The 21105-nt window shown below is 40.9% G+C and overlaps 1 protein-coding gene across 2 annotated transcripts in view; it reads right to left on the bottom strand.

Annotated features, from left to right (window-relative positions):
- meis1a (Meis homeobox 1 a) overlaps positions 1-21105 on the bottom strand; it is a 211246-nt gene that overhangs the window by 95963 nt on the left and 94178 nt on the right. The window lies entirely within an intron of this gene.

Genomic DNA, 21105 nt, shown 5'->3' with positions numbered 1-21105 from the left:
TCTTGGCAAGTCGGAGAGCATCGAGATAACAGGAAATGTTTTTTTCAGTCTGTTGGACAGAAAAGAAACATGCAAGCTCAATGGGTCAACGTGGTTAAGAGGAGAGGGAAAGGCTTGTCAGCAGGATTTCCAATCTACGCAGAACACAGCAGAGTCCAAGGCCATTCACCAGGAGATGCTGTAATCCTCCAACATAAATAAGCTCATCGTTTTTAGTTGCTCACCAGTTTGACAGCAAATAAGTTGGGTTTCAAAAAAGGTCTCAAATATTCTTTAATATAGACAAGGTTCACAGTTAGGTGTTATTTACTCTTAAGTTTTTCATGGCAGAATAATTTGGACATTGTTCTACTACTTTAGACATTGTTCTTTAGACTGAAATGCAAATATTAACTGGAGAAATTAGCCTCAAAATATGTAAAAGTTACACAGAAGTTCAAATGAGAGCCATAAAATGGGAAGGACTGATCTAAGCCTAATGAAGAATTATTTGTTATTCCTCACCATTTGAACAGAAGAAAGAAAGAGTGGTGCCATTGCATCTTTTAACTTCATGTGAGGCAGAAGATGAGGCCCTGATATGAAGACTCATCTGGGAGAAGTTATCGCCAACAGTGCATATTCAATAAGTACTGCAAAGTACCAGAGCAACACACACAAAATGCTGAATGAATGTAGCAGACCAGGAGCAACTATGGAAGGGAATAAATGGTCGATGTTTTGGACCAGGACTCTACACCAGGACTGGACAGGAAGGGGACAGACTGATGAATGGTCTCAGTCCGAAACATTGACTGTTTAAACTCTTCCACAGATACTGCCTGAACTGCTGAGTTCCTGCAGTATGTTGTGTGTGTGTTGTTCTGGATTTCCAACATCTGCAGAATCTCTTGTATTTATCAAAATACCAATCTAGATTTTGAGCTAAGTGTGGAACTCACAATAGTTTAATAGGTTTAGTTACATTTTTCCAAAATGTCAATGTAATATAGTCCAAATTAGATTCCTATTTAAGAGCAAATATTTTTTGAATTGACTTTCCTGAAATGCAATTTTAAACGATATTAGGAAATTGAAAGATGGAATGATTGGTGAGAAATTGCATAGAATCAAAGGTAGTAGACAAAAGGAGGAGGGAAGCATCAGAAAAAGACCCAAAGTTTGTCACATCAAGTCTCTCATTTCACAAAAAGTGGTGAATAGAATTTTTTAACCATTAAAAAATTACTTATTCCCATGGGTACAATATGGAGTTCGGGCAGCCGCACTGATACCAGAGTAATTAAGAATCTATGTATCAAAAGGAAAATTAACATGTTTCTAACTAAGGTTTACAAATCAACAAACTTATACAATGCCAAAATAATTGCTGTTAATACTCAAATTGCTCCACATTGTGAAAGCTTCCTAAGATACACTGTCACGCTACACTGCTATTTCTGAAATGTCCTTCGATGAATAACAAGAGACCAAGTGCTTCCCCCAGACTAGTAATGATGGGAAACAAAGGCAGCTAAGTACTGGTGGAAAATTTCCAGCCCTCCTATCTTAATGATACTCCTTGTCCAAATGTACTCCTTTCATCAAATTTTCCACCACAGTCTGCGAAATGTGGATGCCACGACAATGATACACACAGCTATATCTTATCTTTGCTTGTAACCAAATATCAATAACATTCCCTCCCTTGCGAGCCTGCTCACTATGACAGCACAATATAATGGCTGCAGAAAATTTGAAAATAATCCGGAGTGGAGCTGGCCGCTGTGATAATGGGAGGCTGAGCTTCCAAGTGAGGCCTGCGACCTGCAATTTGATTCACTTGTTGCTCGAACCAGCACTCGCTGGCTTGGCCGTAGCCAGGTGACACCGGGTGGGAACTCAGTCACACAAAAAAACAAAAGAGTGTGAGTGAGAGCAGGAAAAAGGAGGAAAAAATACTTAAGTCGTAGAACGTTTTGGGAACAGGCACTCTGAGTGCTGAAGAAGTAGGAGGCAACATGGCAACTGTCCAATCAAATGCTTATCAGGACAGCATTCTGTTGCTCAACTAAATATATTGGAGAACAATTTCGGAAGTTCTTTTATCCCTTTTCCTCCAGCCCTCCTCCTCCACAACTGAGCCTGATGCACTAATATAGGCTGACCTTGAGCTAAACTCTGGAATGTAATAGCTGGATAGATTTTTCCCAACAACTAAACAAAAAGGGTTTTACAGATTTCCACTGCATCCAAAGAACCTGTTTAGTGCTCAGCATGCAGTGAATTGTTCAGCAATGTAAAAGTGACTTTTGTTTCTTCCCCGCTGAATGTGATCAAAGATTCACTCTATGCCTTATATTCACACTTTACAAGTAGTGAGAGTAAAGAGCAGTGGTGTCCAGTAAAGGCACAGCTTGAGGTTATAGCAGAATCCAAGGTGCTTGTTAGCATTTCCAAAGTTTCCTGCAGGAAACCTTTCTATTTAAAATGGGAGAGCTACTTTTACAATCAGTATATAGCAGTGCTGGTTTCCTATTCTCTGTGAGGCAGGAATGCTTTCACAAAATTTTGGGGGTAGAAAGGTTTGTGTTAAGATTATGCTGTAAGTGTCAATTATAACATATACTAGAATAAAGTTGTAGCACATACCAGTGAAAGCACTGGACTTGTATGGAATTCTCCATTATTAGTAGTAAAATGCCATATATAATTGACTAAGATTGCTATTAATTAATTCTTAGTTTAGCATTAGAACATTGGAACAGAGCAACAGCCCCTCAATCCTATTTTTAGAACCTACAATTAGAAAGGATTGCACGCATCAAAGTTGCTGGTGAACGCAGCAGGCCAGGCAGCATCTATAGGAAGGGGTACAGGCGACGTTTCCGGCCGAGACCCTTCGTCAGGACTAACCGAAAGAAGAGACAGTAAGAGATTTGAAAGTGGGAGGGGGAGGGGGAGACCCGGATCTCCCCCTCCCCCTTCGAACGGTCTCGGCCCGAAACGTCAACTGTACCTCTTCCTATAGATGCTGCCTGGCCTGCTGCATTCACCAGCACTTTTTATGTGTGTTGCTTGAATTTCTAGCATCTGCAGATTTCCTCGTGTTTGTGATTAGAAAGGATGGTATTGAATTCAGTCATAATGTCCTTCACTTATTTTTGATTCCACTTCTTTATTTTGAAGAGGACCCACTGCATAATACCGATGTTTTTGATAAAGTATACAGCAGTCTTTTTCAATTGCTGAGTAACTATCTCATCTTACCATGAACATATTATTCAGTTATGTTTTTGTGGCAATGTAGTCAGTTTTCTGCCCAACAGGTGAAGCAGATACCTCCCACCACTCAGCCCCACACTATTTTCCTCACACTTTCCCCCAGCCCTTGCACAAAAATGTAAGTGCCACAACTGTCATTCAGGAGTCCTTATCCCCTCAGGGAGAGCGGTATTGCAGTGAGGTTCATTTACTCTGAACTAGAGGCGGTCACAGAACACCACCAAGTTCATCTCATTATTGCTGTCAGGCACCACTGCTGTGAAAAACTTAGAAAATTACAATAGTGTAATGGCTGCTGCTTGACACATAGTATTAATTTTAATTACCCTGTCCTTATACCATCCCCTGCAGAACAGTATGGTACAGAAACCTTAAAGACATAGAGTTAGTTTTTAGGAGAGTCTAAACCCGTGGGTTATTCAGGAACACCTCAGGGACATAGGAAGAGGAATAGTCCATTCGTGCTCAAGTCTCCTCCATGACTGATGCTGAGAGAGTTTGACAGGGTAGATACTGAGAAGTTGTTCCCTCTAGTTAATGAGTCCAGAACCAGAGGGCACAATCTCAAGTTAAGACGTTGACCATTTAGGATTAAATCCAGGAGGAGGTTCTTCACACAGAGTATTGTAAATCCGTGGAAGTCTCTCCCTCATGGGACATGGTAAAGGCACACGTTCAAGCTTGAGTTCGTTCAGCACTAAGGGAATCAATCAGGGGATATGGGAGTTGAGCGGGAAGCGTCGCCTTCTCAAAGAAATGTACCATAACTGCTTAAAGTGGAGAACAAGTACAAACTACCCTGCAACCTGCCTGTATAGGCACAACCTTCCCCATTTGTAGAAGGGTCTACAGTTCCCTCACTGATCTCATCAGACACCTCATAAATGATAAAACTGGAGTGGAAGCAAGACACCCTCAATCCCAAGGAACAGCCTAAGAAGAGGAGATCTGAGCACTAGATCTTGCTGACTGGAACAGACGAACCGAAGGATCACGTGGCCTAATACTTTTATTCCTTATGTTCTCATTCAGATTATTCCTTTTTTTAAAAAATTTAGTTTCCTATGCCTTGCTTTGCCCCATATTCAATGATAACCTTGGTTAGAACAGTTAGTACATCTCAATTTTAGAACTAAGACTGGGTATTTAGAATTTAGTCTGGGTATTGACTGACTTCCACAAAGAGCATTCTGAACATATTTTAACCTTTGCATGTAGAATTATGCATTTGCTTCATTCCTGAAAGTCATGGTACTAATATTCATCCTGTGCAAATTTGTTCTGGTTTCTCCAATCAATGGAAATATTTTTCAGCATCTTCCCTCAACTCCTCAGTTTCATTCAATATTTTGAAAATTTCAGTCAAACCTTTCCAAATACTTAGGGATGGAAAACTAGCATTGTGTAATGTCTGTAACGTCTGTAACGTCAGGTATAATTTTAGCGTACTGCACCCCAACCCGGGGCTATCTTGGTTTTGGAAGGTGCCGTACCCAGAACATCTTCATATTCTACCCATGATCTGAATGGGGTATTGTATGGTTATAGCAGAACACCGATCCACATTAATTCTAAAGTCCACTAGTTATAAGTAAACATCACAGGCATAACAAGGCCTTAACCTTGATTTAGGAATGGTGGTGGGAAATTGGAGGATATATTTTACATATGTATAATGGAAGCAAAGGTTTACAGAAACTTCAGTTCAGGTCAGTAAGCCTGAGGCTGAGACTCGAGCATTGCTTGGAATTAGTACAAATTGCAGCAGTCATTATTGTGCCAATGCCCGTTTCCACAGTTGGGATAAGGTGTTCACTACTTTTATCCCAGGCTGAGCATCCGCTTCATGTTCATTGGCTTAGTGATTTAAAAATATAAATTCAAAAGCTCATCTGTCAATTCTCTTGGTCTGGAAGCAGCACTGCAGGTGTTCAAATAGCTTTGGAAAGGAAGAGAAAAAAAACTGTGTTTATTGAAGTGAGCAGCAGCCAGTGTACACAACCAGAAACAATTGGAGCTTTAAATAGGCTTATTAAGTTCTGCATTAAACTATCATGGTGCTGTAACCAATGTCCACTGGGGATCAATGTTCCACCCACCCACCCATCACAAACCCCTGTATTTCTGGGTGCTCGGCATTCCACACCATCCTACTCAGGTTTCTGTGTGTGAAGAGCCACATGAGGCCACAGGTTGAAACTTGCTGGACTGCAACTGATGAGCTTGGGCTAATTCAGGGGTGATTATGTAGTTTACTGGACCACTAAACCTCTTTAAGCTTGTAATTACTGCCTATTTGAGTAAAGAACATTCAAAGCCAATTCACTGCACCATGCTTGCCACAGCTGGAAGCAGGCTGCCAGGAGTCTGCAGGGACATAATATCTGTGGGGACATGGATAGAGGCACAATTAGCAGGTAAAAAAAAACAGAATCAGCAAGGGATTCAGCTCACCGACTCTCAATCGCACTTAAAAAAGAAACAGACTGATGGCTAGGTATATAAAAGAGTAACATGCATCATGAAAGGCATTGTGGATTAAAAGTAACACCAAAGTGAAATAAAAAACATATCTACAACCTTTGTAACCTATTTTACATTTTGTAATCTTCAGGGAACCTATGCGGGCACAGCATTCAAACCGCTTTCCTGAAACAACATCAAAGAACAAGTGCCGCGGGATCTGTGCAGTTAGATCTTCCCTCCTAGCTAGTCTTCAAATGTATGCCCTATTAAAACCAAATTTCATGAAGCCAGCTAGTACATTAAATTGAGAATGATATTTGTCTGAGCCACTGTACGACTGGTGACAGTAAAATTTAAAAAGAGCCAACTTTACCCAAGTCACACAGGGCAATTTTAAATGCACCCCTTCAAAAAAGTGTTCTACCATTTAGCAGCAAGACTCTAATGGATGGCTGAACAAGAGAGGGCATAATTTTAAAGTGACTGGAGCAAAGTATAGGGGGGGTGTCAGAGGTAGGTTTTTACAGAGAGAGATAGATGGGTGCATGGAACACCCTGCTAGAGGTGTGACAAAGGCAGATACGTTAGGGGCATTTAAAAACTCTTATGAGCACATGGGTGATAGGGTTAAGTAGGAGGGAAGGGTTAGATTGATCTTAGAGTAGGTTAAAAGGTCGGCACAACACTACACTGTAACGTTCTATGGCCTATGTTTTAGGTTCTAAAATTTTATTCCTCATCGCTAAAGGGGATATTAGGGCTGGTGACTACTACTTTCTCAAAAAGATATGTTTTAAGAAACATGTCAAATGAGGAAAGATTCAGGAAGTCCATCTAAAGCTTAGGACCCAGGCAGCTGAAATCCTGGCTGCCAATGGTGGATCAAGAAAACTATAGGGTGTGTAAATGAGCAAATTTGGATTGTATCCAAAGGCAGTTCCGTATAGGTCAATGGTTCAAACTTAATACAAACAAGCAGTGAAGTGCCAAAAAATAACTTAACAGTGTCTCAGAGCTCAGGTTAAAACAGTTTGGTTGTCTTCTTTCAGACAGTGATCAGTCCCAAGAAACCTGGCAAAATTTCAAAGAGCAATAGGAGACACTGTATTTTTTTTTGCCTGGGTATAAGCTTAAACTAAGGGTGGACTGCCACAATTGTTGGTTAATTTTGTACAATGACAATAAAGCTCATCACCTTTACTGTGTGGCTGGGTTATAACTGATTCTGTTTAAAAGCTCGAGTTACTTTTGGTACTTTTAGGAATGTAGGGACTAGAGCAGATCATTTAGTCACCGAAGCCTGTGATGCAACTCAGAGTCATTCTGATTGCTCTCCACTTATCCTCCTTTGCCACATTTCTCTTATTCCTGGGATAATGAAAATCTATCCGTCCCAGATTTAAAATTAGCAATTGACCTAGCATCAAGTGCAGATTGACAAAGAAACATCCAAAATTCCACCACTTTGGGTTACTGAAGTCCTGGGAATTTCCGCATGCTTGCATCCTGATTGCTATTTAATCTCTTCTTGCCATTGCAAAGGCATAAAGCCTCAACCTGCTGATCCAGCAACCAGTCTGAAAAAACGTCAAAAGGGACAGGAATTCCATCAAAGGATCTCAAAAATCAAGCTGTTCATTCAAATACATATATTTTTAACAAGGATTTCAAGCAAAAATTCTAAAACTTGTATATTCCAATAAATATACTGATGAATAAATTAAATATTCACATTGAATCATTTATATAGACTATGCAAAGTGTACTTTAGTGAAACAGTGCTCAGCTAGCAGTGATTGTATTTATTGCGGGATGTTCTATACAATCTTATGACAACTGTTAGGTTTAGATTGATATTGAAAGCAATATTTTTTATTTTTATTAATGTGACTCTTTGAGGGACTGTCCTAATGTTTCTGTGAGTTTGGCCACTGATAACAGACAAACATCCTGGACCAATTATTCATTCACAGGACTGACTGGCGTAGGAAGCAAGGGCAGATTTTTTTGTCTATGTTAAGTGCCCATGAGAAGGTGGTGATGAACTACAGGCATGAACTGGTACATCCCCTGCAGTGAAGGTTTTCAATGAGTGCTGTTATGGAGAATTCTCACCCAATATTAAGGGAAGGACAGCCGACATATTTCCAGCTCAGAGTGGAATCTGACTCGGAGGAGAATTTGAAGGTGGTCTTGTTCCCATGCACGTGCTGCCCTCTCTGGAAGAGGCTGTGCAGTTGGGAGGTGCTGCTCTTGAAGCTCTGGGGTGTTTATGCAGTGCTTCTTATGGATGATGCTCACTGAAGTCGCAGTGTGGTGTGGGTGGAAGGAATGAATGCTTAAGGTGGTGAATAGGGTGGTAAGCAGAATCACTTGAAGTGTGTGTGTGTGTGTGTGTCTGTCTGTCTGTGGGGGGGTGATGTTAAATGAAGGAATTGACAATCAATCAGCCTTTTTGCCATTCATAGACAAATCGTCACCATGAATTCCATCCACATAAACAAGAAACTGAACAGATTCTCAGGATTCCTACTGGTCCTCTTGATATTATTTTGCAATCAGCAAAGTCTTTCTTCTGCATTGTACATTTTCTGTGATTCTACATAAGATCTGAGTTGTGCACCAGTTTAGGAATGAAGGAGCTATTCCATATATTTCCTCTTTGTTTCTGAAATACGACGTAATGACAGCTCAGCTCACATGGAGCCTTCTGAAGCAGTGCAGGGTAACAGGCTATTCTGACACCTAGTAACGCCAAGACTAGACTAATATCACTGCACTGCAGTCACTGGAATGCTGAGAGAAGCAAGTAATTCAATTACAAAGATTTAGCAATCTAAAGTAAATGAACAAGTATATAGATAGACAACAATCAACATGGATAAACTGCCAAGTCATTGTGCAGAAATAACAGTGGGGTTGTCTTTGAATACCACTGCAGTTTGGATATTGTTGTCTGTCAGAGACAACAATATGCATATGTATATAAACTTCAACACCATAAAACAACCCAAGGGACTCTATGGAAAAAAATTATGGAACAAAAATTTGGCACAAGTCCACTGAAGGAAATATTAGGACAAACACCCAAAGGTTTGGGCAAAGTGAAAAGGTTTCAACATTATTCCAAAGGAAATTGTCCTTCAACTTCCTTCAAGAACTGCAGGTGGAAAAAACAAGGGAAGAAATTCACGAGCTCAAGACTTTGGCAGTTGGCAAAAGCAGAGTGATTAAATTTGGAGATAATTGAGATGACCACAAAGATGAAGCACAGAAACAGCAGAGGGCTATAGATTTGGAGTTGATAACATGGGTAGAGAAGTGGAGCAGAGGAAAAGGAAGAGTGTTAGGCCCCTAAAATTTCTTGCTACTTAGCTGTGAAGCAAAATTGGTCAGAGACCATTGGAAATAACCAGTGAACAGAAGCTGGAACAGAGTTTTGGATGACCTCTAGTTTATGGAGCATAGGTCAATGGAGAGCGGACAGGAGTGCAGTCAAACAAGCTAAAACTGATGTGGGCTTGAGTAGCAGTTAAGCTGAAATATGATGATCTTGAGTTATATTACAGAGGTGAAAACCAAGAGTCTTCACAATGACAAAGATGCTTGATCCAATGATTCTCTAGGGGTAAGATATAACACAAAGTTTTCAAACAATTATTAGAATCAAATCCAAGACAGTGAGCAGATTTTAAAAACCGCTGAACTGTTTTGCAAATGATATCAAAATGGTTTGAGGATATTGTTTTGGAAATGTAAAAGTTAATTTGTTCCAACAGATCATGGTCATGGTCACTTCATTGGTCTCTGTATGGATTAAAGAGTATGGTACGATCAGGAACTTTTTAAGCAGCGTGCTTTGAAACATTTTTAAAATGTAAAGTCAGATCATTTTAAAGAAACATTATTGTGCGTAACTATAGTTGAGTTGCGTTATTTACAAATTAACCAATAAAATACATACTTGCAATATTGCTGAATAATAACATAATTTTGAACACGGAAAATAAAATTGAAGACCTAAGAGCAAGGATGTAGTACCAGAGGGACATCAGGGACTGCTGTGTACTTTGCTTCACGGAAACATGGCTCACCGCTGCCATTTCGGATGCAGCGCTGCAGGTCAATGGCTTCACCATTCTCCACAAACACAAGAGATCTCAGTCTTTGAAAGGTCAAGGAGGTGGAGTATGATTTATGATTAACTCATTGTGGTGCACAGATGTAGCGATTCTATCTCAATCTTGCTCACCTGACCTGAAACATCTAGCGAATAACTGTTGTCCATTTTATCTGCCGAGGGAGTTTTCTGCTATCATACTGGTAGTGGTGTATATTCCGCCCAAGGTGAACGTCAGTCAGGCATTGGAGGAATTGAGTTCCATGATCAGCTGTACACAAACAGTACGCCCGAATGCCTTCCTATCATTTCAGGGGATTCCAATCAGGCCAGCCTGAAGAAGTCTTGAACATCTATCAACAACATATCACCTGTAGAATCAATGGAGCTAATTCTTGACCAATGTTATACCATCAAGAAAACTTACCATGCCATTCCATGCCCACACGTTGGAAAGTCCAATCACCTGGCTGTAATTCTTCTCCCAGCATATAAGCAGAAACTAAAGTCTACAGCAGCGGTGATGAGGTCAAAGAAAGTATGGTCAAGGGAGATGGTTACAGGACTGCTTTGAGTCATGAACTGGATAATATTCAGGGACTCATCTTTGTATCTGAATTAATATCCCACATTTGTCATCGACTTTGTCAAGATCTGATTGGATGAATGTGTGCCTTCAAGAATATCCAGGACAAACTCAAACCAAAAGCCCTGATGAACCAGGAGACTCATGGTCTGCTGAGGACTAAATCTGTAGCATTCAAGACTGGTGATCCAGAAGTATACACCAAGTTCACGTACGACCTACAGCAGGCTATTTTAAGAGCAGAAAAAAAATTCTGATTGAGGTTAGAGACAGAATTAGGTGTACACCAGCTCTGACAGGGTTTGCAGGCCATTACTTCCTACAAAGTGAAACCTCCCATCATGAGCTGCTGTGATGCTTCACTCCCAAAAGAGCTCATCAACTTTCATGCACGCTTTGAAAAAGAGAATAGAGCTACACCTGTGTGAATCCCTGCAGCATCTGGTGACCCTTGAGCACCATCTGGAAGGCCAATGTCAATACACCTTTCAAGAGGGCGGACCCTCACAAGGCATCAAACCCCGATGGTTTGCCTGGTAGGGCTCTGAAAACCTGTGCCAACCAACAGGCGGGAGGGTTCAAAGCCATCTTCAATCTCTCACTGCTACAGTCATAAGTTTCCACTCGCTTCAAAAGGCAACAATCATACCATGCCCAAAGAGAGTAGGGTGAGCTGCCTCAAACACTAGACTCCTATCTCAGGAAGGATCTGGACCTGTCGCAATCTGCCTATCACCACAACTGGTCTACAGTGGAAGCAATTTCACCGGCTCTCCACTCGGCCTTGGTTCAGCTGGACGATAACAGCACATTCTTCAGACTGCTGTTTATTGATTACAGCTCAGCATTTAAACAATCATACCCTCAGTACTAATCATCAAGCTTCAAAACCTGGGCCTCTGTTCCTCGCTCTGCAAATGGATCCTTGACTTCTTCACCGGAAGACCACAGTCAGTGCAGATCAGAAATAGCATCTCCTCCTCGCTGATAATCAACACTGGCACACCTCAAGGATGTGTGCTTAGCTCACTGCTCTACTCTCTCTACATCCACAATCTTGTGGCTAGGAACAGCTCAAATACCATCTATAAATAGACAATGACACAAATATTGTTGACGGAATTTTAGATGGTGACAACGAGGTGTATAGGAGTGAGATAGATCAGCTGGTTGAGTGGTGTTGCACTCAACGCCAATAAGACTAAGGAAGTTATTGTGGACTTCAGAAAGGAGAAGTTAAGGGAACACACACTAGTCCTCATCAAAGGATCAGATGTGGAAAGGGTGAGCAGTTTCAAGTTCCTGGATGTCAACATCTCTAAGGATCTTTCCTGGGCCCAATGTATTGGTGCAATTACAAAGAAGGCATGAGAGTGGCCATATTTCATTAGGAATTTAAGGAAACTTGTTATGTCACCAAGAAATATTGCAAATATCTACATATGTACCATGGAGAGCATTCTAACTTTTACCACTGCCTGGTATGGAGGAGTGGGGGAAGTGGGGATCAGAGAAAACTGTAAAAAGTTGCAAAATCAGCCAGCTCCATCATGGGCACTAGCCTCTCCAGCATCCAGGACATCTTCAAGGAGCAATGCCTCAAAAAGATGTCATCCATCATTAAGGACCCTCATCATCTAGGCCATGCCCTGTTCTCATTGCAGCCTTCAAGGAGCAGTTACAGGGGTCTGAAGACACACACTCATCATTTCAGGAACAGCCTCTTCCCCTATACCATCTGAGTTCTGAATGGACAATGAACCCATGAACACTACCTCACTATTTTATTTTGCTCATACATAAATGTGCAAATCCCTGCAGCATCTGGTAACCCTTGAGCTCTGTCTGGAAGGCCAGCGTCAATACATCTTTCAAGAGGGCGAACCCTCACAAAATTCACACATACACACACTTCTTATTGTAATTTATCGTTTTTTTCCTAATGTATTGCAAGGTACTGCTGCTGCAGAACAACAAATTTCATAACATATACCAATGATTCTGATTCTGAATATCATACAGTAATTTTGGTCTAGTTTTAATGAATATGTGGTAGATTCCACTTATCTTTCTTTTGTACCTCATCTCTCAAGAAACCAACAGCAATTTCCTCTCCAATTTCCAGCCCTGCTAATTTCCAGCTCTGGTCTTTTCCTGCAGAATTCTTTGCAGTAATGCCTGGTATTTATGAAGCACCAGACCACAGGAGCATGCAAATAGTACATTTTTAGAAGATGTGTCAAGCCAAAGATGGCAGTTTGTGATTAATGGCTGCCTCATCTGTAACACCGAGGACCCGGCCACAAGCTGACAAACATAGCTTTCGTCCGCAGCCAATCAGAAGAGGCAGACACATCGGGCCTGTCAGCTTGACATATCATTAAATGGACGATGTCAGTGAGTATTAATGTTCAATTATCTGTCCTAGAAATAACCCCTGTGTTTTTTTTTTATCATTGCAAAACCGGATGCTTTGCACAGCAATAATCCAAATGACTGGACAGATATCGCCTGCTGATGTCAAGTAGTAAGAAACTGCCATTCTCCTGCACTGTAGATCGTGTTTTGTCTCGAGGCAGATTGTCATCAGCCTAATACACGCAATGGTACCACATTCTCCTGTCATCACCTTTTTGCAGTAACTTCTTCCTCCATAAATAATGAATTTGATTTGCTACAGCTGCAATCTTCCTCTCAGAGCAGTGGATTTTGTTTGAATTCATAACAATTTTTGTGACTCTCTTAAAGCCCCATTGCTGATTGCTCCTATTGCCATCAGTCTAGCAACATCTGACTGAACCCCCTATGTACAAAGGTTATCAGTGACTGCTAACTCTCCATATGAAACTGCTAATAAAAAAAGGGACAACAATATGATAACCACTGCTAGCTTATAGATAAGCCTCTTTCTCACAATCTCTTGCTTATTTCTACTCTGTAACATGTGCAATGTGCTTACAGCAATCGATCGAGATAAAGCAAGTCCTCAGTCTGGCAATTTTAAATCATGCATTTCTGACTGGCCGTTGTCAGAATCTTCATTATAAAGACTGAACAGGTAAACTACAACAAAATAATCTTCACATTTTTGATGTTAGAGCATCATTTTGAAAACTAAGTGGACGATCCCAAGCCTGGCTGCGAGAGGAGGAGGGTTGGTTGGGTATGGGACTAGCAACCCCATCCCATAGGAACCCAATGCGACAAAAATGCCAACAGAAGCTCCAAAGACCTCACCCCTGGGAGAGGAAGGATCTTTGAAGGTGGGCTACATCTGGGGACAACTTGAAAGACTGGCCCAGGATACAGGACTCTGGCGAGCCGCTGTCAGAGGCCTATGCCCCAGTAGGGGTGATGGGGCTTAAGAAGAAGCATTATTTTGAAATGTTAGTTTCTCATTATCTCAGCATAAGATCCTAAAATAGTTGCAATGCATTAAATATTTTTAATGTCTACTAGTTATTTTCTAGTTATTTCTTTTTGTTGGATCTGCTCTTTGACCAAAAGTGTCTGAATATTATTGTGGATAAAAACAAATATATACCAACAGCTGACTTGTATCGACACCGAAAATGTGCAGAATGTAGTAATCAGCCCCTTAGCCGTTATTTGACCAGAATGGTTCTAGGCCCAGCTTTCTTTGATGAAATCATCTGTGGTTGATTTCTAAATCAAGCTTTGATAACTTGTCCCTACAATTACTTCCATGAGTTTCTGAGGATGTAAGTGATGAATGTTGCTGAATGCCAGCAGTTTTTGGTCCACTATGAATATCCCCAAGGAGCTCCTTATACAATGTCCCAGGGGCCTGTCAAATTTGTAATTGATGATGTTTTCACTGCAAGGTGTGGGATTGGGATGCACTGGAGCTCAGTGGGGAGTTAAACTGCATGAATTGACTCAGCTGTGCTTTTTACAAGTGACTTCTTTAAGTATAAACTCATTAACTCCACCATTCTTTCGTTTTTTGAAAGGGATTGTATTATCTCTGCACAATTCAAAATGCTGGTGAACTAAAGGGATTTTGTGACTATACTCACTTGAAATACTGAATGTCCTTATTGAGCAACATTTTGGCAAAAGAATTTACAAATATGAATACAGTTCTTCAAAAGTAAATGGCCATTGTGCTTAAAACTAGTTGTCAAAAGTGTAGAATAGTTCATTGCTTTGCAATGATTCTGTAACGCATCCATAGTTTGTACATTTAGACATTAGAATTCAATGCATGTAATGCCAAGTAAACATTTCGCTAGCAATACCCATTCATTTCTATTTCACAATATGCTCCACTAAAATTCAAATCAGATTGTATGGGAATTTAAAATCAATTGTTTTCTATCCAGTGATATTTAGGCAAAGTAGATCAACAAAAAGTCCAGGGGGAGGCTCTTGTTATGAATATGAACGGGAAGTAAAAGATACAGGCTCCCTGCCAAGCCAGTGACAGCATGCCTTGCCCGGGTTGCTATGGGTGACCAGTGCACTGACGTCCTGGGGCTTGAGCAATAAACAACCAATGACTAATGACTTCAGGAGTCTGAGTGACCTTTGACTCTGAATGGCCTGGACAGTTTGACAAATGATCCAGTTCAAGAGGAAACAAAGTCAAGCCAACAACTTATCCATCTGTTTCAAGAAAAGTAGCATCTGTTGGCAAGCTACCATGGCAACAAAGAATCTTCTGCTTGCAAAACGATCATATTGGAATCTTAATACAAAAGTGTGATTTTAAATTAACACTTTGTACACACCAGTGACATCAATAAGCAAAGATGGCCACAAAGCCAAGAACATTTATGCTGGAGAATGTCTCAACCTGCCAATCATTCAAGTCATTTTGACTTAATGGTCCAATGTACAATCCATTCAAAAGGATGCTTCAAGAATGCAAATTTGCCCCACTAACAGTCTGAGCCACAAATCAACTCTGTGGAAACAAGCGTGCTGAAATTGACACGTCATAGGGACATATCACATGGAAACAGTCACTTCAGTTCAAATTGTCCCTGCAGATCATTGTGCTCACCAAGCTAGTCCCATTTGCCTGCGTTTGGCCCATATTCCTCTAAAGCCTTCCGATCCAAGCAGTGATCAGAATGTCTTTTAAATGTTGTTATTGTACCAGCCTCAACAACTTCCTCTGGCAACTCATTAGATATTCACACCACCCTCTGTGTGAAGAAGTTGTCGCTTAGGTCCCCTTTAAATGTTTCAGTGCTCACCTTCAACATATGCCCTCCAGTTTTAGTTCCACTTCCCTGGAGAAAAAGAAAATGTGCATTTACCTTCTCTATACCCCTCGTGATTTTAAATACCTCTGTAAGGTCACTCCTTAATCTCCTATGTTCCAAGGAATAAAGTACTAGCCAGCTATAACTCAGACCCTTGAATCCTGCAAACATTCTTATGTCTCAATTCCTGTGCTGTTTTCCACAGATATCTGCATTATTCCTTGTATGTAGTGTCTTGTTTTATAGATTTATAAACAATAGACAATAGGTGTAGGAGTAGGCCATTCGGCCCTTTGAGCCAGCACCGCCATTCACTGTGATCATGGCTGATCTTCCACAATCAGTACCCTGTTCCTGCCTTCTTCCCATATCCCTTAACTCTACTATCTTTAAGAGCTCTATCTAACTCTTTCTTGAAAGTATCCAGAGAATTGGCCTCCACAGCCTTCTGAGGCAGAGCATTCCACAGATCCACAACTCTCTGGGTGAAAAAGTTTTTCCTCAACTCCGTTCTAAATGGCCTACCCCTTATTCTTAAACTGTAGCCTCTGGTTCTGGACTCACCCAACGTTGGGAACACGTTTCCTGCCTCTAGCATATCCAATCCCTTAATAATCTTATATGTTTCAATTAGATCCCCTCTCATTCTTCTAAATTCCAGTGTATACAAGCCCAGTCGCTCCAATCTTTCAACATATGACAGTCCCGCCATCCCGGAAATTAACTTTGTGAACCTACGCTGCACTCCCTCAATAGCAAGAATGTTCCTCCTCAAATTTAGAGACCAAAACTGCACACAATACTCCAGCTGTGGTCTCACCAGGGCCCTGTACGACTGCAGAAGGACCTCTTTGCTCCTATACTCAACTCCCCTTGTTATGAAGGCCAACATGTCATTAGCTTTCTTCACTGCCTGCTGTACCTGCAAGCTTACTTTCAGTGACTGATGAACAAGGACACCTAGATCTCGTTGTAATTCCCCTTTTCCTAACTTGACACCATTCAGATAGTAATCTGCCTTCCTGTTCTTGCCACCAAAGTGGATAATCTTGCATTTATCCACATTAAACTGCATCTGCCATGCATCTGCCCACTCACCCAACCTGTCTGTCACCCTGCATTCTCATATCATTCGCTTTGTGTCATCTGCAAATTTGCTAATGTTACTTTTAATCCCTTCATCCGGTCCCAGTACCGAGCCTCGTGGTACCCCACTAGTCACTGCCTGCCATTCTGAAAGGGACCCGTTAATCCTTACTCTTTGTTTCCTGTCTGCCAACCAATTTTCTATCCATGTCAGTACCCTACCCCCAATACCATATGCTCCAATTTTGCCCACTAATCTCCTATATGGGACCTTATCAAAGGCTTTCTGAAAGTCCCCAGGTACACTACATCCAGTGGCTCTCCCTTGTCCATTTTCATAGTTACATCCTCAAAAAATTCCAGAAGATTAGTTAAGCATGATTTCCCCTTGGTAAATCCATGCTGACTCGGACTGATCCTGTTACTGCTATCTAAATGTGCCACTATTTCATCTTTTATAATTGACTCCAGCACCTTCCCCACCACTGATGTCAGGCTAACTGGTCTATAATTCCCTGTATTCTCTCTCCCTCTTTTCTTAAAAAGTGGGGTAACATTAGCTACCCTCCAATCCACAGGAACTGATCCTGAATCTATAGAACATTGGAAAATGATTACCAATGCGTCCATGATTTCTAGAGCCACCTTCTTAACTGCCCTGGGACACAGACCATCAGGCCCTGGGGATTTATGAGCCTTCAGTCCCATCAGCCTATACAACACCATTTTCTGTCTAATGTGAATTTCCTTCAGTTCCTCCGTTACCCTAGGTCCTCTGGCCACTATTACATCTGAGAGATTGTTTGTGCCTTCCCTAGTGAAGACAGATCCAAAGTACCTGTTCAACTCGTCTGCCATTTCCTTGTTCCCCATAATAAATTCACCCGTTTCTGTCCTCAAGGGCCCAACTTTGGTCTTACCTAATTTTTTCCTCTTCACATACCTAAAGGAGCTTTTACTATCCTCCTTTATATTCTTGGCTAGTTTACCTTCGTACCTCATTTTTTCTCCCCGTATTGCCTTTTCAGTTACCTTCTGTTGCTCTTTAAAAGTTTCCCAATCCTCTGGCTTCCTGCTCATCTTTGCTATGTTATATTTCTTCTCTTTTATTTTTATACTGTCCTTGACTTTCCTTGTCAGCCACGGTTGCCCCTTACTCCCCTTAGAATCAATCTTCCTCTTTGGAATGAACTGATCCCGCACCTTCTGTATTATTCCCAGAAATACCTGCCATTGTTGTTCCACTGTCATCCACTGTCATTGTTTAAGGAAACTTATTTCTTATGTTGTTTTTCCCTATAAACATAGCCTTAACAGGAGAATCTAATGGACTGTCATACCACTGCACAGCCTGTTTCAGGTAGATAAGCAAAAGTGACAGGTGTATTTGCATGTGAGTAAGGGGCAGGATGTGGCACATGAGTGAGATGCTCCACCAATCCAACAAATAGGCAGCAGCACTGGTGTCAATTGCATTGTGGCCAAAGAGCATGAGGAACTGGACCACTATCAGTTGTCATTCAATGACACGACCAGACTTCAGATCGGCCTCCCCACCACCTGCAAGGCCACTTCCAGAGGATTGACCCTCTGCTGACCAAGGGCCATTTGCATTTTCAGACTCCCAGCTCATCCACACTGCCTCATAATGCAAGAGTAAAGATCCAGTTGACAATGTCCAATGATTCTGCCTGGAGGAGGAAGGTGTGAGGAGCAGAGAAACAAAGGAGGGCATGGTAGATGGAGACAAGCAGAGGGTGGGAGAGAAGGATATGGGAGCAGGCAGTCAGTGGCATCAGTAGTTGAGGGGAGGGGCATTTTATTTAATCTATGTTAATGAATGCAACAAAAGTATGAAAAAGTTATTCTGCGAGTTTCTGCTCGTCAACTTGTAATGTTCCATACTTTTCATTTGTTAAACATGACGGTGTGTTATTTTTATATTTCAAACGTTGCTTTAAGGACTGGATGCAATCTTTGGCTTTGATAACTCTTGTGTACAATTTATGCTCAGAAAGGACAGATATCAATAGAACTCACAGCACAAAAAGGAGATATCCATTCAGAGGGAAGAAGTCTAAGCACGTTGTCCGTCTCTTATTGGTCATTTGCTTCTTGATGTTCTATCACTGTGGCAATGGGAATGGGTGTGAATAACTGAAAGGGCTCTGTCATCACACCGTTCCTTATTATAAAGCAGACAACTGCTTTAGTGTTCAGTTTTTTTTTTAAATCAATCATCATTTTCAACTGCTAACACCTCAACAGAGATCAGAAATCACAATCACAAGAAAATCTACAGATGCTGGAAATGCACAGCAACACACACAACTCAGGGACTCAACAGGCCATGCAGCATCTATGGAAAAGAGTAACAGTCCACGTTTTGGGCCGAGATCCTTCATCAGGACCTCGATAGAAATGACCTCCTCCTATACAAAAGCACTGGTTATAAGCCAATGTTATTGACAAAAATGACTAAACATAAGATTTACTTCTGCAAGAAATCAATGCAGTCACTGGTCACTGCTGCTCAAAGTAACTTGGCATTAATCCATCTCTACTCACAAGGGGTACTTATGAATTCTTTCAAACATATTACTACCTTCTTATGAGCTTACAACAATATGCAAATATTGTTTTTATGTTATTTCTTGTCTGATCTATTTAATATCTGATTCTCCAGTTATGCTGACAGTCAATTTGCACACAGCTCATATCCTTGAAACAACAAACAAAATGCTGAACTAACTCAAGCATCATGTCACAAATGAGCATTCACAATTACAGTAGATTATTTACCATAGCTGCAGCTTAACGAAGTTAAAGGCCATATTGAAAAATATCAGAACATCCACAATCTCAAACCAAAGGCTGATGTGGGTTGGACAAAGGGAAAAAGTAGGAGAGAAATTATACAAGGCATGATTCATAAGATTGATTAGTGGAGACAGTTCCTGCAGTGGCAAATTGCCACTGAAGTCATGTGGATCCTGTCTGGATTAATGGAGTTAAAGAACTTTCATCATGAGATTCAATGGCTGAAGTCATCTAGTATACTTCAGAAATGGAGCAAGTTATGTCCAATACAACAAACGCCCACAGGAAATTCTAACAGCTCTGCTTAAAGTCGCCCTCATGAACTTTACCTCCAACATGGAAATATCTCAAAAGCAACAACTTGAAGACATATAGCACGCTTAACATTAGCAAAACTTTCACAGGATCTTATTCAAATAAAATTTTAATGCTGAACCACAACATAAATATTAGTTCCAATGATCAAAAACTTGGTCAAATTAATAAGTTTTAAAAGACACTTTAAAGAAAGGAGAGACCGGACACAGGATTTTAAAAACTAGTTTTTCTCTGAGTTCCTGACAGAGCAGAGTTCTCCAAAATATTTTTGAGAAAAGTATCTTTTATCAATTATGAATGATCCAGTATAGAAAAGTGAAAATTAATGAAATAGACTATCTGTTTCAGAATTGAAGCAACATGCAAAATGTTGGAAGAACTCAGTGGGAGAGGCAGCATCTGTGGAGGAATTGCAGAGTCAGTGTTTTGTGTTGTGACCCTTCATCTCAACCTGAGTTGTTTCCTGTCCACTCGCCTCCACAGATGCTGTGAGATCCATTGAGAGCTCCAGTGTTTTGTGTCTAGTTTCAGACTCCAGCATCTGCCATCTCTTCTGCCTTTGTTTCAGAAGTTGATGAATAATGGCAGACATATAATAAAGCAATTTTAATATTTACCTCCTTTCATTCACTGTTTCCCACCAGAAGAAAGACACTTCACAAATAAGACATTATGGGTCAAATGTAATAAATTTTTAACTGCCTCCTCAGTTCAAGGCCAATTAGGGCCAACTGCAAGTGTTCCTCACATCCTATGACTGAATGCACCTTTTTAAAAGCCATTTGCTTATGCCCAGAATCCACTACTTCAACTGTTCACAACTTGGGTATTGTAGATCTTGAGTACATTTTGACTGCATGTACACCCCATGAATAGGAGATTGTCCATGACCCTGCCTCAGCTTATCTGCCACTGAAATTCTCACCCTGTGTTTTTTATTCCCTGCAGACAATTCCAATTATCTTTAGCATCTCTTCTCTCTCAGGTGTGAGTTTTCCTGTCCTTAATGGGGCTTGCAACAGAGCGGAACCCAACTACTATAAACTCTGTCTTTGAACCCTATTTTCTTAAACAAGGGATCTTCAAGTAAGGATGATAGATGCAAAAATGAGGGCCTTCTCGAGGTGTGACAGCTAAAGAATCAAACTACAGAAGTAGGCCCTTTAGGTCATGGAGACTGCCTCAACCATCAAGCACTTATTTATAGAAAT

Source organism: Mobula birostris, chromosome 8 (genome assembly GCF_030028105.1).
Source record: "Mobula birostris isolate sMobBir1 chromosome 8, sMobBir1.hap1, whole genome shotgun sequence".
Lineage (NCBI taxonomy): Eukaryota > Metazoa > Chordata > Chondrichthyes > Myliobatiformes > Myliobatidae > Mobula > Mobula birostris.
The sequence above is the reverse complement of the archived record's forward strand: the minus strand, read 5'-3'. Positions and strand labels throughout refer to the sequence as shown.